Source organism: Odocoileus virginianus, chromosome 11 (assembly GCF_023699985.2).
Source record: "Odocoileus virginianus isolate 20LAN1187 ecotype Illinois chromosome 11, Ovbor_1.2, whole genome shotgun sequence".
Lineage (NCBI taxonomy): Eukaryota > Metazoa > Chordata > Mammalia > Artiodactyla > Cervidae > Odocoileus > Odocoileus virginianus.
The window spans coordinates 49,162,997-49,179,038 of NC_069684.1; positions in this window are offsets into that span (position 1 = coordinate 49,162,997).

Here is a 16,042-nt window from a genome sequence, read left to right on the forward strand (position 1 = left end):
CAGCCATCCGTTCTCAGTGTCTTTCTTTAGATTTTGCCGTTGCCAATAATTGCCCAGTAGAGGCACTCATGGAGAATACTCCAGTATTCTTGCCTGGGAAGTCCCACGGACAGAGAGGAGCCTGGCTGGCTCTAGTCCATGGGGTTGCAGAGCCGGACAGGACTGAGAGACTAAAGAACAACAATGAAGGCCCTCAACAAGCACTTTCTGGGACGGATGAGTGTCACTCCCTCTCCTCACCATCATCACCCCTCCCCCCACCAGGCTTTGTGATCACTCCCAACCCATGTGCAGCTCCTGTGGCCGTGAAACCCTGGCCTTTTGTGTCCACCTGGTCTCCCTACTCAGCCTCCTGTGTCTCCTGCATAGACTGATGGAGACATCGCTACAACCCACCAGAGGTGCCATCCCTACCCCCTGCCTGGGACCTGGGCCACCCACTCGACCGGGGCTCCTCTCAGCTCTGCGGTCAGGGGACCAGGAGCATCCAGGCCTTCTCAGCTTCTGCACTCCTCATCCTGCTGACTTGGAGTGGACCCTACGTGTCCCCTAGAGGCTTGGGCCACAGAGAAAGGACCAGACCCCAGGCCGTGGGGACACTTTTAGACAAGCATGTGTACCACCAGGGTACATGTGCCCCTGGGTGGGGAATAGCCATCCTCTGACTCAGTTAGTGGGATCTTGGGTCTTTCTGCCTGCTTCAGACAAGCTTCAGTGGCCAAGGTGGCCCGTCAAACCCTGCCTGTCCTGGGGAAGGAGAGTCAGCACGTGAACCAGTGGAGCTCAGGGACCCTGCTACCAGCAGGCCACACACTTCATAGGTGGAGACAGGATGAGGCGGCAGTGGGGTGGTGGGGATCACTCCAGTGCCTCAGGGGGGTTTGACCTTGGCGCAGCAAGTAAGTATGGACCCTTCCAGAACTAAGTCAGCTCACGTACCTCGGCCAGTCACGGGCCTGCCCCTGCTCACCTTCCACCCGCACTCGACCGGAACAAAGTGGGAGAGCCCTGGGCACAGACATGGCCTGGTGGGCAAGCTGATATCACCACCCCACCCTGAGGTTCTGCTTCCTAAGGGCGACCAGCTGTCGGGGACCTGTGTGGTGGGGAACTGGAAGGTCAGTCACCCTGCCACTTCCCAGAACCACTTGTGATACCAGCTGCTTTGGCTGGCTTCCCTGAAACACAGACGCCAAGGTAAAGGCTGATGCGCTGACACTTCATTAAGAAGAGCAGTCCCTGAGGGCAAAGGTGGGGGTGGGGTAATCGAGGCAGGGATGAGGGCAACGTGGACAGGAGGGAAGCTTACAGAGGCCTTCACGCTAGGGTCAGGGGTCGGTCCTGGGGGGCAGGAAGGAATGGATATTCCCAATGGTTGTCTGTGTGCATCTCTGGGATGACACTCCAGCTCCTTCAGCAACCTGAGCACAGGTGCCCGTGCTGGGTCAACGCTGGGTAGGAGTGGGGGCCGGGGGACGTCGTGGATCCTGCACTGTGGGGGGCAACACAGGACTTTGCTGGGTTGCTCCAGTTTCTAGGGTGCTGTGGGAACTAAGTCTGGTGAGGAGCTTTTTTTCCATAAACACCAGCAGGGCAGCTCCCATTTGACAATCCTCTCTTCTTTCTCTTGCATTTCCCTGGCTGAGGGACTTACCCCCACACCCAGCTGGGCAGGAAGCTGGACGTGTCAAACGGCCCTGCAGATGTTCCAGGTCTGGGGAGGCGAGAGAGGTTGAAAAGAACAGCGCTCTCTGAGAGTCTCCAGAGGGCCGGCTGGAGAGTTCTCAGCTGTCTGGACAACATGGAGGCTGTCTCTGCCCCAGAGACCAGCAGGACACCTCCTTGAGATAGTATGGGGCCCAGCAGTTAGGGGGAGTTCTTGGGGGTTGTAGGCCCCCTAAGCAGATGCGGCCTGCTTAGCCAAGGGACCTCCCTTCCCACATCTGACATGGCCCTGGGGTCTCCCCAAGAATGCCACTGAAATCAGGGGAGTCATGTGGCTTAACACTGGCTTTTCACCTTTTGAGGATCATGGATGCCTGAGATAATCTAGAGCAGTGGACTCTTAATGTTTTTGGCACCAGGGACCAGTTTTTGTGGAAGCCAATTTTTCCAGGGACTTGGGGTGCGGTTGGACTTCGGGGGGTGGTGTTTCAGGATGATTCAAGTGCGTTGCGTTTATTGTGCACTTTAATCTAATGCCGCCATTGATCTAACAGGAGGTAAGGGTCTATGGCCCAGAGGTTAGGGACCCCTGATCTAGAGGGAGCTATGAACCCTCTTCTCAGAAAAATTTCCATAAGCAAATGCACAGACAAATTTATATATGAATGCAGGGACTTCCAGACACTCCACAAAGCCCCTTGAGAAATTCCCAGATAGTACGTGGGCCCTGGCTTAAGAACTCTTGCACTGTAATTGCCCTTCCCAACAATACATCATGGACATGTGTCCCACCCCTCCCCTCACTGCAAGGACGTCTCTGCATGGGAGACTTGCCCGGCCTCTGTACCCCCTCCATCCTCTCCTTTAACCAGGAGACCTTCTAAACAGGCGTCATCTTAGAACTGCAGCCCACCTGTCTCTAAGCAGAGCTTTATGGGAAACAGCCATGCCCGCTCCTTCATGTACTGCATATGGCTGCTTTCGTACCAAACAGCAGAGTTGAGTAGTTGCCAGAGACTGAACAGCTGCAAAACCTAAAATATTTACTATCTGGCCCTTCACCAAAACGTCCTCCAACGCTTGTGGTGAAAAATTGCCACCTGTCAGGCACCATATCAGGTGACTTAAGGCTACCTAAAAACTTATAAAAACTTCACAAAATGGGCTTTGTTAATCCCATTTTGTACACAAGAGGCACAGAGAGGGTGGATAACTTACCTAAGGTCACGCAGTTGAATCAGCCTTTGAACTAAAGCTCTAGATCTTTCCATGACCCTACATGCCCGAGCCTCCCAAGCAGCCACATTTGTCCCCACACTGGCTGCATCACAGGAGTGCTGGGATGGCTTGTTGTCAAGCCATGAGTCCTGGTGTCGGTGACTATAAACCTGACCAGGCCCTGGGGATGTTCATCCCAAGCACGGCTTCTCCTAGGGGTGGGTGCTGAGCTGCAGAGCCCCCAAGAACAAGAGGCTGCACCTGGTCTCCAGCCAGCCTTAGGGGGTTGGCGGGGGTCCCTGGATCAGGAGCTGTCTGATGAGGCACTGTTTGTTCTAGATTCTAGGTGACCCTTCAGGGAAGCGCAGCCTACGCAGCAGCATGACATCACTGCTCAGCCCACCCCACCCCAGTAGCCTGTGCAGGGCCAAGTGCCTGTGCTGGCTCACAGGGGGCCTTTCCACAGAAAAACAGAAAATGCATCCTAACTTTTGAAAACACCAGGACACCGCTCATGTGTCATTTTTTTTCTCTTTACTGTGATGGCGTTGGCCCGCTCCTGGCTTCAGCGTGACACACAGAGGCCTGAGATGACATATTCAGCCGAGAAATCAGGGAGGCAGTGGAAAGTGCTGAGTGAGAAGAGGGCTTTCACACTTTAGCAAAAGGTGAGGGCTTGAGGTTATCTTTTTCCAATGAGAAAATAACTAGCTTGATATAATACTAACAACAATGATAACATAAGAAAGGGAAGGGCTTCCCTGGGTAGGTGCCTGTCTCAAAGCATAACCCAAAGCCATACACAGGGCGGCTTCAACAACAGGAGTTTATCCAAGTTCTGGAAGTCCGGGATGAAGGTCTGGCAGGGACTGGTGTCTGGGGTGAGCTCGCTTCCCGGCTTGCAGACAGCTGCCTTCTCTCTGTGTCCTCACCCGAGCAGCAGGTGGGGAGGAGTCAGCTCTTGTGTCTCTTTCTCGCCTTCTAAAGGCACCAACCCTATCTGATGAGGTCCCCACCATTATGACCTCACATAACCTTTATCAGGTCCTCATAGGCCCCATTTCCAAATACAGTCACATTGGGGGTTAGGGCTTCGGCATATAAATGGGGTGGGGTAGGGGTGCTGTGAGAGGGGGTGTGGGGGGTGGAAACACACAAACATTCAGTCCATAACAGAGCCCCTGTGCTACCTAACACCTGGGGCTATTTCCAACTCCACCTTCCAGTCCCGAGCCTTCCAAACTCGTGAATTAATAAAGCAATTTGAGGGGTAGTGACTGGGCATGCAATGCTAATTTCTGTGGTTTGCAATGTGGCAACATGTATTTGGGTTATTTTAAAAATAGTTTCTGCAAATCATGGACAGGCAGTATCTTACTGAGACAATTTGCTGTTGACAGCAGCCCTGTTTTATTTCAATGGGAGAAAATGCCCAAGTTTAGTCATGCTTTAGAGAACACGTGCTAGAGTGAAATAAAGACTGCAGCCTACAGAGGCTCCTGAAGTAGAGAGCAGTCAGAGGAGGGTGCCTCCTTCTGGACAGACATGTGCATTACAATGTACAGGAAGAAATGGAGATGATGGAAGATAGGTGGGGAGTTCACTTAACCCACAGGTCTGGGAGCCCAGCTGCTCAGCGAGCCTCCTTCCTCCAGGAATGCCCTGGAGAAGAGAAAGTTCCCTTCCTTTCATGGCTTCTTCCAGCCTTAGTTCAGTTCAGTTGCTCAGTCGTGCTGAGCTCTTTGTGACCCCATGGACTGCAGCATGCCAGGCTTCCCTGTCCATTATCAACTCCCGGAGCTTGCTCAAACTCATGTCCATTGAGTCAGTGATGCCATACAACCATCTCATCCTCTGTTGTCCCCTTCGCCTCCTGCTTTCAATCTTTCCCAGCATCAGGGTCTTTTCAAATGAGTCAGCTCTTCGCATCAGGTGGCCAAAGTATTGGAGTTTCAGCTTCAACGTCAGTCCTTCCAATGAACACCCAGGACTGATCTCCTTTAGGATGGACTGGTTGGATCTCCTTGCAGTCCAAGGGCCTCTCAAGAGTCTTCTCCAGCACCACAGTTCAAAAGCATCAATTCTTCAGCGTTCAGCTTTCTTTATGGTCCAACTCTCACATCCATGCATAACTACTGGAAAAATCATAGCTTTGCCTAGATGAACTTTTAAAAAATAAATATATATTTTTTTATATTGGGGGGAGGGAGTAGAAAACAAAGTAGCCCCTATACTGGGCCCTATTCATAGTCTGAGGCAAGATGGAGGGTGTGAGGGGCATTCACACTTCACTTCATCCTTTCTACCCATCACAACATACAAAGCAACTACACCTGGAGTTTTCCAAACAACTTTTATTTCCTCAAAATCTTCCTTAACCCTATGGAACAAGAAGCTGCCACTGAATAGATGGACTTTTGTTGGCGAAGTAATGTCTCTGCTTTTTAATATGCTGTCTAGGTTGGTCATAGCTTTTCTTCCAAGGAGCAAACATCTTTTAATTTCATGGCTACAGTCACCATCTGCAGTGGTTTTGGAGCCCAAGAAAATAAAGTCTCTCACTGTTTCCATTATTCTTCCAGCCTAGTTATGTCTTTAACTAACGCGGACACAGTGGCCATGGCAGTGATGAAGGAATCACCAGTGGCCATCACAGAGGGTTTGCTGGGGCCGGTTGGGGGGCATGATGGTGAGCATGGTGTATACATTGCCTCACTTAATCCTTGAAACACCCAGCTGAGGGAGGTACTATTAGTATTATTGCCCATGTTGTCTAAATCAGAAAACTGAGGCTTAAGAGAAGCTAGATAATTTGACCAAGATTATACGGCAAGAAAATACCAGAGCCAGGTGTAAAGCGAGGCATGCAGGTGGGCAGGTGAGCGGGCGCGTGCAATGCAGTGTGAAGAGGGCCGTGCAGGGGAACGCATGGGGCTCTGCCAGCACACAGAGAGGGCCCCTGCTCCAGGAGAGGGGCAAGGAGGCCGCAGGACAGAGGCTTTGCAGAGGAGGCCACCCAAGGTCGGCTGACAGACCTAGTAGGAATTATCCGGAAGGCTTGGGGGCAGATGGAATAGAACCTGCGGAGCCACGAGGCACACAGGAGGACACGGGTCAGCTGTCACTCCAGGCGGCAGGAGCAGAGGGTCTGTATGGAGCCCGGGGTGGGGATGGGGGGAACACGAGAGGATAGGATGGGAGAAGGGCAGGGCCAGGCACAACTCTGGTGCAGTGTGCGGACTTTCTCCCACCGCCCAGAGGCTTTTATGCCAGGACGTGATGAGATCACATTTGTAGTGGTAGATGGCTCTGGCTGCCTGTGCCTTGGGGGAGAGTGGAGGGGACAGACGAGGTGAGGGAACTCAATAGGAGGTGAGGATAAGCCAGAGGGTCCTGGAAAGAGGTGGAGACCATGGACTGAAGAAATGTGAGAGGCGTGGTGTGGGTGCCCATCCACACATGGCTGTGGGAGGGCTGGGCCTGGGTGCCCAAGGGTGACCAGCTGGTAGACTGGGGCAGGGGAAAGTCAGGAGGAGAAGCAGGAAGGGGGTGGGTGAGGAGGGGAGAAGGTGAGTTTAGTTTGGATGACTTGAGGCAGAGGTACCTGGGCGACATTTGCAGATGGAGCCGTCGGCCGGCAGCTGCACCCACGGGCCTGGAGTTCAAGAGCAGGCCTGGGTGAGGCACGGGCTTCTGGAGTCATGGGAATAGACTGTGGGCTTCCCCAAGGAGGCTGGAGCGGGGAGAACATTCACAATATCGTGTTAACTGACAAAAGCAGAATTCAGAATTGTATATGCTATTTGGCCCAAGTTTTAGAGTTAAAAGGAAAACCTCAGATTACTCACAGTGCTTTTTTTGAGTGATGGGATTGTGTTTTGTATTTCCTTCCTTACAGTTTTCAGTTTAATAAAAAATTTCCCAGCAGACATAATTTGCTTTCATAATCAAAAATAAGTATGTGTGTATGTATTTTGGGGTCACAAAGAACTGGACACAACTTAGCAAATGAACAACAATGTGTTTTGTTTTTAGTCACTACCTCTGAAACCAAAATGTCTGTAACCCTCCCGGCAGGGGTGGGTGTCCCCTTCCGAGCCCCCCAGCCCTGCTCTTTGGGCGCTTATCACACACTGTTATATTTGTTCACCTGTGGGAGAGCCTGAGTCCTCGTTACCCTGGGGTCCTCAGCTCCAGTCCAGAGCCTGGCACATAGAGGCAGAATGAGAAGTCTTGCATGAATGGAAAAAGAAACTTAGAAGGCCTACCACAAATCATGTACCCAGACGGCCAGACAAGACCAGGGGCCCCCAGGAGCCCTGAAAGTGCCTGCAGGATCTTAGGCTAGGCAGGGGACAGGAACTTGCTAGTCATAGAGCTCTCAATCCTTGGCAAAATCTGTTTATAAAGAAAAAAATCTAACTATTTGTAAATGCTCATGAAATGCTAGTATTAATTATAAGGATCAGCAATGAATAATATATTAGTTCATAAATGAGCTCATAAAAAGCAAGACTAATTTTATAGAGGACAGTTTGGCAGTAAATAGTCTCAACTTTTTAAAGCACATATCCGCTGACTGAGCAAAACTGTCCAGGTATTTATTTACAGATACCATAGCCCATATGTCCGATCACACTGGCACAGGAAAATTCAATCCAGGACAGCCAAAGATTACAAATGCCTTCCATGTCATTGTGGGGCCAGGCTAAACGAGCCCTTTCCAATGCAGCTGTTAAATATTATGCAAATGAACCTATCTATGAAACAGAAACAGACTCACAGACATATAGAACAGAGTTGTGATTGCCATGGGGATGGGGGTGGCTGGGAGGGGAATGAACTGGGAATTTGAGATTAGTAGATGCAAACTATCATGTTTAAAATGGATAAACAACAAGATCCTACTGTACAGCACAGGGAACTATCTTTAATAGCCTCTGGTAAACCAGAATGGAAAAGCATTTTAAAGAGTGTGCATATATATACACACTCACCTCAGTCGTGTCGGACTCTTTGCCTCTCTATGGACTGCAGCCCACCAGGCTCCTCTGTCCATGGGATTCTCCAGGAAAGAATACTGGAGTGGGTTGCCAGGCCCTCCTCCAGGGGATCTTCCCGACTTAGGGATAGAACCTGCATCTCTTATGTCTCCTGCATTGACCAGCAGGTTCTTTACTACTAGCACCAGCTGGGAAGCTGTATATATATGTATGTATATATGAATCATTTTTCTGTATAGCAGAAATTAACACAACATTGTAAATCAACCATACTTCAATTAAAAATAGACAAAAAGGAATAGACGCAATGCAATAGGACACGAGAGAGTTCAGAAAGAGATCTATACACGTCACGAATTCTTTTTCAACAAAAAAAAAATGCAAAAGTAATTCCATGAAGAAGGGACAGTGTTTTCAACAAAAGGTGCTGGAACAATTGGACATCCATATACAAAATAAACTGAACTTTGACTCAAATTTTGCATCACATACAAAAACTAACTCATGTAAACTGAACTCAAGTAAAACCTAAAATTATAAAACTTCCAGAAGAAAATATGGGATAACATCTTTGTGATTTAAGGTTAGGCAGAGATTTTCTTGGATATGTCACCATAAAAGAAAAATATGATACATTGGACTTCCCTAAAATTTAAAGCTTCTGCTATTTTAACAACTTTGTTAAGAAAATGAAAAAACAAGCCACAAATTGAGAAAAAATATTTGCAAAACACATATCTGACAAAGGATGCAACCACTATATCCAAACATGTTTTTTCAATTGTGGTAAAAAAGCCACATAACATGAAATCTACCCTCTTAACAAAATTTTAAATGTTACATTATACTGTTGTTAACTCTATGCACATTGTTGTACAACAAACTCTAGAAGTTTTTCATCTTGCATGACTGAACATCTATATTCATTAAACAATTCCCATTTCCTTCTCCATACAGCCCTTTGTAACCACCGTTCTATGCTCTGCTTCTGTGAGTCTGACTACTTAAGATACCACGTGTAAGTGGAATCATGCAGTATTTGTCAGTCTGTGATTGGCTTATTTTACTTAGCAAAATGTACTCAAGTTTCATTCATGTTATAGCACATGACAGGATTTCCTACTTTTTCAGACTGAATACTATTCCACTGCATGTATATTCCATGTTTTCTTTGTCCATTTATCCATTGATAGACATCAGAAACTCTTGAAACTGACCAGTAAGAAAACAACCTTCCACCAAATGGGCAAAACATCTGAACAAACATCTCACAAAATAAGACAGGAAATAAGTACATAAAAGATACTTAACATCATTAGTCATAAGGAAAATGCAAATTAAAACCACAGTGAGCTGCTACTACTCACGTATTAGAATGATAGGCTTAAAAAAAAACTATGATAGCAAGTGCTGGTGAGGGTACAGAGCAAGGGGGACTCTGACTCACTGCTGAAGAGAATAACATGGTAACTCTAGAAAACAGTGAAAGTGAAGAGAACTTCATATGAAATTAAACATATGCAAAAAAAAAAGAAATTAAACATATGCTTATTGTACAATCCAACAATTCCACAATCCTAGGTATCTACCCACAAGAAATGAACATTTTATGTTCACATAAAAACATTCTCAAATGCGTATAACAGCTTTATTCATTATCATAAGAACCTGAAAACTGTGCAAATCTCCTTCAATTTGTGAATACGTGAAAAATGTGGTTATCCTTACAGTGGTATACTACTCAGCAGTGAACAGGAACAAAGTACTGGTGCAGGCAACAACCTGGATAAAGCAGAAATGCATTGTGCTGGGACTTCCCTGGCAGTCTAGGGGCTAAGGCTTTGCTTTCCAATGCAGGGGGTGTGGATTTGATCTCTGGTTGGGGAGCTAAGATCCTCCATGCCTCAGGATGAAAAAGCCAAAATATTTAAAAAAAAAAAAAAAAAAAAAACCAAAACACCAGAAGCAATATTGTAACAGATTCAATACTTTAAAAAAAAAAAAAGAAATGCATTATGCTAAGTGAAAGCAACCATGATTCTAGTTATAATTATATATGAACTTCCCAAGTTGCTCTAGTGGTAAAGAACACATCTGCCAATGCAGGAGACATAAAAGATGTGGGTTCAATCCCTGGTTTGGGAAGATCCCCTAGAGGAGCACATGGCAACCCACTCCAGTATTCTTGCCTGGAGAATCCCCATGGAGAGAGGAGCCTGGCGACTACAGCCCTTGGGATCATGAAGAGTCGGACGCGACAAGGGTTGTAGCAGGCACACGTGACTCTCGTGATATAACATCCTGGAAATGTAAAAACTGTATAGCTGTATGTGTTTGACAAATGGTACATAGGCTTGTATATAGAATTATTTGCTACAAAGGGTGAATTATGTAAGTTATTTCTCAAAAAACCTGAATGAAAAATTAATTGATTTCCCTTATGAATAAAAAACACATGAAACATAAATAAATCACCCAGTATCACTGTTAGTGTCTTGCACTAACTCTTTCTACATTCTTTTTTGTGCCTGCTCTATATCAGCTCTGTGCTAGGTATTGTGCACATGTTATTTCATTCATCCTTAAACATGGTTATTAATTACAGAAACCATATTCTGTGAGCCCACCTCATGTTTCTGTGAAGGTATTTTATAGATGTGTTTAAAGTCCATCATCAGTTAACTTTAAGGTAAGGAAGACTATCCTCGATAACCTGGGTGTGTGATGTTGCCTCAGTCATACCTGACTCTGTCACCCCGTGGACTGCAGCCCGCCAGTCTCCTCTGTGCCTGGGGATTCTCCAGGCAAGAATACTGGAGTGGGTTGCCATGTGCTCCTCCTGGGATAACCTGGGAGGGCCAGTTTCAATCAGTTGACAGGCCGAAGAAGCAGATCTGAGACTCCAGGAAAGAAATGTCACCTGTACCTGGGAGTTTCTGCTCATGACCAAGAGTTCTAGCCTGTCCTTTCTGGTAGCCTGCCCCGAAATTATGGGATTTGCCACAATTGCCTGAACCAATTCCTTGCTACCTGTGTGTCCCACTGGTTCTGCTTCTCTGGTTGGTACGTCTGAAAGACACACCAATACTCAGAGACGTCACAGACAGGCATCAGTTTACTCAGCAAGTTAGTAGCTCATGGGTCCTGCTCTTTCCCACTGCTTTACCCCAATCAGAGACAGGAGAGAAGAACATTTGGGGGTTTTGTTTGTTTTGTATATGCCTCCTTTTTTTATTTATTTAAATGAATTACGTTTAAATTGTTAAAATATTACACAATTCTGTAGTTGAGAATTGGGCATATCTGTCTGCAATGAATGCCTGAATACATCAATTTTTCCCCCTCAAGCTCCTTTTCTAGATTTGACGTCAGAATTACCTTGGAGCCGGTAAGGAGGTACTAGCATTTCTCTCCCGTGAAGTGGAGATAATCTAATTCAGGGAGTTTAGTCCCAGATTTCTCACCTCACTCACACCTCAACCTGTCTTCTCTTTCAGATTATTAGAAAGGAACATTTTGACTTGCTTCTCAGTTTAAAAAAGAAAGGAATAGGATCCTGGACATTCCCTCCCTCCCTCCTACCCTATTTCCTCTGCAAAATCCCTGGCTGTGAATTCTCTCTCTGGGGCCCCTTCTTTCTTTTAAGCTTCTTCCTCCCTTCTCCCCACCCAGTGTCTGGCTCCCCCTGCACTAGATTGACTAGAGCCCCTCCTCTGGTGAAACAGCTGAGGACTTTCCCGCAGCAGGGCCTTCCAGAGACGACCTGGAGTCCTCCCGACCGTCATCCCCCTCCTCCACCATCGCTCTTTTCTCACCCGCCTCTGGCAGGCGACAGTGGCTGTGGAAGAGGCTCCTTCTCTTGACCGGTTCACCCAGGAGAGAACAAAGTGAAGATTCCAGAAGTGGCAGGGCTGAAAGTTCTAGCATCTGCAGGCTCAAGCTCCTCAGAGCTGGGGGTGTTGGGGCGTGTGTCGGGTCTTAGACCTGCACCTGCTTTGCACTGGGGCTGTGATCACTCAGGAAGGGAGGCCAAGGTGGGTGCCAGGGACTCATTATTTTGTGGGCCTATCTAAACCTGTGTTGGGCAGTGAGGTGAGTTGTAAGGACAGAGCTGCGGGTACCCAATCCGTACACACCCCCCCACACACACATACATATGCTCATCAAAACACATTTAAAAGAAATAAGTTAATTTATTTGTTTCCGGGGGTCTGTGCAGGGTCTTCGTTGCTTCTTGGGCTTTTCTCTAGTTGCAGCGAGCGGGGGTACCCCTAGTTTCAGTGAGCAGAATTCTCACTGCAGTGACTTCTCCTGTTGTGGAGCCCAGGCTCTAGGACATGCAGGCTTCAGTAGTTATGGCACATGAGCTCAGTAGTTGCAGCTCCTGGGCTTCAGAGCACAGGCTCAATAGCTGTGGCGCACAGACTTTTTTGCTCCAAGGTATGTGGGATCTTCTTGGGTCAGGGATCAAAATCCTGTCTCCTGCATTGGCAAGAGAATTCTTTACCCCTGAGCCACCAGCGAAGCCCAAAACACATTTTTTGAGGAACTAGGATTTCTTATCTAAAACATGGGCATGTCCAGAAATCCAGGTCACATGGGTGATGGTTGAAAGTACCTAAGGCATACACTCTGCAGAAGAGAAGAGAAGAGAAGGGGAGATAGAGACAAGAGACACACCCCGAGATGACTGAGGGGCTGCCTGTCTCGTTGAAGAGGGAGAGGAACTCCTGCATCCCATCTCATCCTCATTCTTTAGTTCTGGAGGGACCACTGGGACTGATGGGGAGAAGTTACATGGAAATAGGTTACGACTCAACCAACTCTTTCCGCCCCACAGAGGAACAAGCTAGTGAGTCCCTGGTCATTAGAGGAATTTACATAAAAGTCCCTTGACCAATCATCTGGCAGACGGGAGGCAGGAATTCTTAAAGAGGTAGGGAATTGGGTACCATGACCTCCAAGCTCCTTCCCAACTCTAAGATTTTATGAAGAGCCACTTGACATTCATGGTTTTCAACTAACAAATATGCTTTTATGTTACCTGCTTTGTACTGAAAAAGATACATTTAAAGGTTCAAGTTTTCTACATCCTGCAAAACCAACTGGGCTGCCTGGGTTCTGAGGAGGATGTGATAATGGAGTGACTGACAAGAAGTCAATCTGGAAAGCAATCTGGGGATGTGGATTTTGAATAGGATGGTCTTTTTAAAAAATTTCATTTATTTGATTTTTGGTTGTGCTGGGCCTCCGTTACTTTCATCGGACTTTCTCCAGTTGTAGTGAGCAGGGGATATGCTTCATGGCGGTGCGCAGGCTTCTCATTGGGGTGTCTTCTCTTGTTATGGAGCACAGGCTCTAGGCGAGTGAGCTTCAGTAATTGCAGCACACAGGCTAAGTAATTGTGGCTCATGGGCTTAGCTGCACTGAGGCATGCGGAATCTTCCTGGACCAGGGATCAAACCCGTGTCCCTTGCATTGGCAGGCACATTCTTATCCACTGTGCCACCAGGGAAGACTGAATGGGATGGTCTTGACTTTCACCACTCAAACCACACTACTGTCAGTAGAGAATTAGATCATTCCAACTGGGTGCTCAGGGCAGGCCTCCTCCTCGGGGCAGGCCAGACCCATTCCCAGGCTGAGACCTCGAGGCCAAGGCAGCAGGCGAGGCCAGCGATCTTCTTTTGTGGTCCTTGGCACACGCAGCGCTCCCCACCTGTGCAAAGTGTGACTCCCTTAGAAGCTCCCAGACTCACCTCCAAGTGACTTGGGGCCTCACGACTCGGGGCTGCTGTTTGGCCACAGAAAACAATGCCTCTTGGGTCTCACGACAGAGAGAGAACAGAGTTTGCAGGTTACTGCTTTCTCTGAAGTCAGGCCACCACCACTTCCTGATGCTTGGCTGTTGACCTTCTTCCATGTGTTCACTGTCTTTCTGTCTCGATTCTTTCCTGTCCAAATGAAATTCTTTGAGCCCCTAGGCCTATTGGTTTGTTCTTATTTTCATGGCTAGTATCCAGCACTTCAGATGGGCAGGAAGCCAATGGACACAAACTTTGCTTCTGTACTGGGTTCTGAGAGGATCTTTGGCACAGAATATTTCCCTTTTTAGGTAGAAGGTAGGAGGTGGGAAGAGGGGGCCAATATGCAGGTGTGCCTCATGTCAATTAGCAACTTGCTGCTTCTAATTCCACCTTCCCCAAGCAAAGAAATTTCCCTGGAACAGGGCCAGAGATGGCATGCGGGAAATAAAAATATTATTGGAGCTGGTGCTATTTGGGGGAGAGTGTCATGTCTGAGAAACCTAGTTCCCTCTGTGAAGTGACTTGGGCCACTGGCTTTGCTTTGTGGAGAGTTTAGTGGGGCTGGACGGCATGATACTAGCTGAGGGTCTACAATCGCAGAGAATTCCCAGGGACTTTGGAAAACTAACCTCTGTGTTCAGTTTTCAGAAGGGCTAATAAGGAAGAAATTAGACCTAAGTCCTGAGCCTTCAGCCTTAGTTTCTTATTCCTTAACTGGCCTCTTGCTAGCCAGATAGCAACTCCCAGCATGGTTTTGGTGCCTCGTCACATGCTCAAAGGCCCTACACCCACCCAGAGGTGCCACACTTACAATCTTTTCTAGGTGGGAAGAGAAAGGGGTTTTTTGCATGTATGTTAACCTTTTCTGGAACTTTTAATTTTTATTTGTTGACTGATTGATTCGGCAGCACCTCGATTTTTGCAGGATCTTAGTTCCCTGACCAGGGCTTGAACCTGAATCCTAGAAGTAAAAGCACCAAGCCCTAGCCATTGGGCCACCAGGGAATTTCCTGGAACTTTTCATTGACATGAAAAAGTTTTCATTAAAATCATGTGCATATATACACCTACATTTTTTTCTTCTAAAGACCGTTCTCTGTCACTGTTGAGATAAGGCAGGGTCAGGGGCTGGGAGGACGGGGCTGGAAGAGATGAAAACCTGAAACACGAAAGAGCTAGACGCATCACTTGTCACAAGTAGGAAGCAACCACACGTGTGCTCAGGCCTGGTGTGGGCTCACGTGTGTGTGTGTGTGTGTGAACGTGTGACATACGTAAGGATTTTGTCTGTGTGTGACACGTTGTAGAAGCGCAGTAGGTGGTGGCTCTTCATGGGTGGGAAGATCAGTGAGGACAGGATGAGTCACACGAGGCTTTGGGAACAAATATTTACTTAGGGTTTTTTTCTTGTTAGAGAACTTCAGCTTGAACCCGTTTATGGAAAGGAAGAAAGGAAAAAAAATGCCAGGAGTGGGGGAGGGGAAGGGGGAGGAGCTCACTCTCCTCATCTGGGAGGAGCTCACAGATGGCTCCCGCATTTAAGCTGTACTACGGACAGGGCTGCTGCTGCCTGGGGGTGATGGAGGTGACACCCTCCCTCCCTCTCTCATCTCTGCTCTTCCCCTTGCTGCTGATGTCTTGCTTCATTCTCATGACTCCATGTTGGGGGAGGGGGTGGGGGACCTTGGCCATCGGTCGCTTTGGGCTGATGAACCACCACCTGAAGACCAGAGAGGGAAAAAAGCTTTCCCATATTCTAGTTAGGAAGATCTCAGGGGGATTCTCCAATGGTCCAGTGGTTAGAACTCCGCCCTTTCACTGCCGAGGGCCCCAGGCAGGAAGGACCCGGATCTCTGCGGATTAGTCCACCACAGCCTATCCCTAACCCGCAGGACAGGCCTGTCTGGGGTGGGGTGGATTTTGTGAGTGAACATCTTTCCCAGAATCCCATGGGCCAAGCAGGAGAGGAGCTGGCCCCTGGGAAGGGCAGGTGGACAGCAGATCAAACAAGATCCCAGTCTTGCATCCTCACCACAATGGATGCGGTGCCTGCGCTGGGCCCTGAGAGCCAGGGAGGATTTGAATGGAGAGGGGAGGAGGGCTGCTCTGCGCTTGAGGAGAGGGAGCAGGCTGCAGACTCTAGGGGCACCGCCATGCCCAAAGCCACAGCACTGATCTCTTCACAATAAAATCTATATATCACCACCTCCACTCCTTCCAAAGATTCTGGACATGTGTCAGGTTTCCCCAGAAACTTGAAACCCACAGCAGAAGCGAATGCTCTTTCCCCTGACTGCTGGGTTCCCCTCCTGGCCTGGAACCTCAGGAGATGGAGACAGCTTCTAAGTG